Source organism: Camelus ferus, chromosome 21, assembly GCF_009834535.1.
Source record: "Camelus ferus isolate YT-003-E chromosome 21, BCGSAC_Cfer_1.0, whole genome shotgun sequence".
Lineage (NCBI taxonomy): Eukaryota > Metazoa > Chordata > Mammalia > Artiodactyla > Camelidae > Camelus > Camelus ferus.
In genome coordinates, this window is record NC_045716.1 from 20,172,609 (window position 1) to 20,177,019 (window position 4,411).

Genomic DNA, 4,411 nt, shown 5'->3' on the forward strand with positions numbered 1-4,411 from the left:
TGGGACCTTTGTAAAAACTGAGAAACAAGGTATCCTTGCAGGACAAGTTTCCTCTACTCAGTATCTGATTGCTTACTTACCACCCAGTGTTAGGAAGAGGAGAGAGAGAGCGCTGTTTTGAGACTGATTTTTCTTGCCTTGCTCACTGAAATCAACTCTGTGAGAAAGTGGAAGTTCTCAAGGAGACGGAGGGATGTGGGTTAGATATCTGATAACTTGGAAGACGGAATTTCAACCAACTCCCGCCTCAACACACGCACATGCCCTTTCTCACGCAGAGTGGAAGTCTCCATGTGCACTGTGTGAGTCAATGGTGGAGGTTCGTGTCACCTGCAAAGACTGTGTCCTGTGAGTTACAGGAGTTCAACAGCCCAGCTCTGCAGTTCTGGCGGGGCTCAGAACTCACAGATCAGAGCCAGTGGGGACCACAGGCAGACTCCCTGACCTCCTAGAGAGAGCCTCAGCCTCTGCTGATAGGAACACTTTTCTGGGAGTGACAGTGATGTAGGAAAGGGGGAGAACTGTGATGAAGGAAAATTTACAAGCCTGGGATAAAGGTAGTGACAAATGCTGTCCTTACTGTTGGGAAGCAAGGAAAGAGGAAGGACAGGGATGACTCAGAGAGGGCAGCTGGGGCGAGTGAAAGTTGAAATCTATGACAGAAATAGAACATGAGGAAAGGAGCTAGTTCTGTGGAAGAAGGGGTTTTTGACTTTAGATAGGTTAAATTGACATGACTGAAATGCAAGCAAGACTTCGAGTAATGGAACAGCCCTTTAAACACGGAGCTCTAAGCCTCATAAATCTTTGGAATGAAATATCATGCTATCAAAATACTTGACACATGGACTGCAGGAAATGGAAGGATTAATAAACTTAATGACAATGACAGTAACAAATGATTCCTGTAGACACACAGCAGATCAAGTAGATACAAATAAAGATGCATGTGATTCAAATGCTACGATTAATAAGGAGTTCCTAATGAATATATACTGCGCTTGGTTCTGGTAACAGAGAATTCACTTTCTTTTAAGCACTCATAGATGATCTACCAAAATTGACCATATTTTAGGGCACCAAGAAACCCATTAAAAAATGTAAATGCAATCAAATGATTTTAAAAATAACAAAACTTGGGGGGAAAATACTTTTGCCAAGTAATTTTTAAAAAATCCCTCTTTAAAGAAGAAAATAAAACTGAAATTACAGACTTGAGAATAATGATAATCAAAACACTACCTATCAAAACTTAAGGGATGTGATTAAAACTGGTCTTTAAACAATTGGAAAGAGTACCAACAAAGGAAGAATAAAAATAAATGAACTAAGCATGGAAATTAAGAACTTCGGAAAATAGCAACAAAACCAATTAAGATAAAGGCAGACATTAATGAATAATAAACCAAACAGAATATATGAATAAACTCAAAAGCTTTTCTATGAAACATAAATAGATACACCACTGAATAGGCTAATCAAGAAAGAAGGGACGATGAATAATTATACAACTTTTGAAAACCTACATTAAATGGAAGACTTTGCAGGAAAATGTAAATTACCTTTTTTTTTTTGCAAGATGAGGCAGTTAAATAAACAGAACAATAGTCATGAAAAAAAACTGAGAACATTATTAGGGAACCACACCTCCAAACGTATCAAGCCAGATGGTTTCATACTGATATTTTTTAGTCTTCAAGGAAAAGATAAATTTAGTAATATTTATGGTTTTTTTTTGAGAGGGCATAGAGGAAGAAACCTTCCAAAATGATAAGAAACCAAAGCAGCGTTGATCAAAGCTTTTCAAAGAACGCAGACAAATCCTACATTATAAATATCTTTGCAAAATTCTTGCAGAAGATACTATCAAACGGGATTCAGCAGGATATTAATATGCATCACAGCCAGGTTGGGTTGCAATAATTATTCATTATTAGGAGAATTGTTAAAGGAATATATATATCTGTGTGTTTATATATATATTTATATATAAATAATTCACTTTTCTTCTTCCCACATCCACTCAGATTCAAAACCACCCACTCAAATATTTTTGAAACTTACACGTCACTGAAGCGCTGGGGGCTTGCAGGATGAGTTACACTGATGGAGCATGTGACATTTTCCTTTTCTTCATTTTGCACACCCAAACCCAATCAAGGCACTCAGCAGAACAAAGGGCTTTATGAGTCAAGAGTCTCCTTCTCAGAGGTCAGTTTTTGCTAAAAAAAAAAAAATATATATATATATGTATATGTATACATATATATACACACACAAGTGTGTGTGAATTTTCTATACCTATGGATTCTCTGTTAACATTGTATTGTTAAATTTAATAAATAGTATAAAATAATATGCAGTTTAAAGTACAATAAGCTTAAATATATATATTCATTCACACTTATATATTCATAAAATGTTTTAGAATTATCAGAATTTTTTTATTGCACTTCCTGTCAATCTTTGTTCTATAAAACTTTATTCAGCATCAAAGCATAGTGTGTGTGTGTTTATACTTTTTCTTAAATCGAAGTACAGCTGATTTACAATATTGTGCTAGTTTTAGGTGTACAGCAAAGTTAGAATTACCAAAATACTAGCAGCAGTTACTTCTGAGTATTAAAATTTTGGCTGATTTTTATTTTCTTTTTTGTATACTATTCTTTTCATAATGTGTTTTATATAAGTAATGTAATATTTTAAAAAGAAATTATTTAAAAATTAGTTTCTTCCCAAATCACTTGGAAATTAAATACCCACATTTTATTTGACTGTTTTATGTGCCCACATTTCTGCCATCAGAGGTAAGGGCCATTTCAATTAATTCCTTACTTGTTTTGTCTCAGGACCTGCTACACCAGCCCAAGGAGACAGTCCGGGGATCCCCAGGCAGCTCTGAAAAAGTCTGGAAAAGCCAGGGCTGGGGCCACGGTGTCATTATGGAGGGAGAATTTCACCAAGCTTGGCTTCTTTGGGAGCTGGGTTTTGCCCCAAATGGAGGCACAGTTGAAGTGTTGGCTCAGAAGAGCAGTTTAGAGTCCAACTCTGCAAGGAAGCTGGGCCGGGGACTATGCAGCTTTTTGGACAGAGGTAGTGAGCTTCAGAGAAGTTTGCTGCTTGTATGGCTGGTAAGTGGTGGGTCAGGGGAGGCAGGGTGGGGTGGCCTCAAACTCTGTATATTTGACTCCAAATCCTGGATCCTTTCGTTTCCAAAGCTGAGCCCATCTCCCTGAATGAGCCACAGGCCTTTTGATGCTCCTAAGACTGGGCATTGGCCCCATAGGTCCAAAGACCCTTCTCACCACCTCTCAAAGTCTGCTCCTGCACTCCTGGCCCACGGGATTGGGGTGCTCCACCACAGATGGTGCAGGGCTTGGCCCGAGGGAGCAGTCTCACTGGCTTCTGCTCCATTGTCAACGGCAGCTTGCTGCTCGGATCCCCAGGCCCCGGTGTGCCTTCTCTTTACCAGGCAGTGTAAGGGACCCAGAGGCACTGTGCCTTCCACATCCCCCAGTGCCCTGCAGAGGTTTGCATCCCTTTACGTTCTTGGGGCTGGATTGGCTTGCATCTTTAATTAAATACAGTTTTCTGGGACAGCGGCCGTCTTACTTGACCTAACAACTCCCCCAAACTTCATGGCAGTGCCTGGGCATTGAATTCTTTTCAGGTTCACTGCTTACAGTAGCCTCTCTCTTGCAGATATGTCAGCAAAGCCTGCAGTCTCCTGCCGCAGAGGCTAGTCTCACACATTAACATTCTATCATTAATGTAATGGGCCCATTTTACTGATGTCAGGGAGAAAAGAGATCTCCGGTTACCATCCCATGACATATCGTAGGGCTGTGCAGGTAACCCTGGGGAAGCGTTTGAAAGGTCCACTGTTATCCTTCCCACACGAAGGCAAGTTGATCTTAGTTATCAGACACCTGTATTTGTCAGAGTTTTCCCCGCAAATCTCCTTGAAGATGAAGCGCTTTTATGTTAATAAAATAAATTTATATGGAATAACCTAAAGAAAGTTCAGCATCACTTTTTATTTGATACTTCCTATGTAAAGTATCAAACAATTCTGTCTGGTCTAATATCGCTCTTTTATATGTAGAGAGAACACGTTTTTTGAGGCATTCCAGGGGCTCTCTAGAAGATTCCAAAGTTGGTGTAAGACTTCACTTAGAACTGGATTTTGAGGAAGTTTGTCAAAAATATCCAAAGGATATTGATATTAAACACGATTAAAGGATCTTAGGTTACTGTGAAATAATAGTTATCCATTTGATCAAAGTGACAATTAAAGACTTCAGAGGCAAATACAGGGAGTTACATGGTTGTAAGGAAGAAAGAAAAAAACTAGCTCTTTTAACAGAGAAGACAGAGTTTTCTTAAGTGATCAAAGATCTGATAAAGACAA

General features: G+C 39.1%; 1 long non-coding RNA gene across 1 annotated transcript; it reads left to right on the plus strand.

The window, feature by feature from the left end:
* The first annotated feature begins 1,757 nt into the window (after positions 1-1,757).
* Positions 1,758-3,297, plus strand: LOC116658698. The gene is made up of 3 exons (XR_004313966.1): positions 1,758-1,908; positions 2,028-2,211; positions 2,850-3,297. It is a non-coding gene; the product is annotated as an uncharacterized LOC116658698 (long non-coding RNA).
* The last annotated feature ends 1,114 nt before the right edge of the window (positions 3,298-4,411 follow it).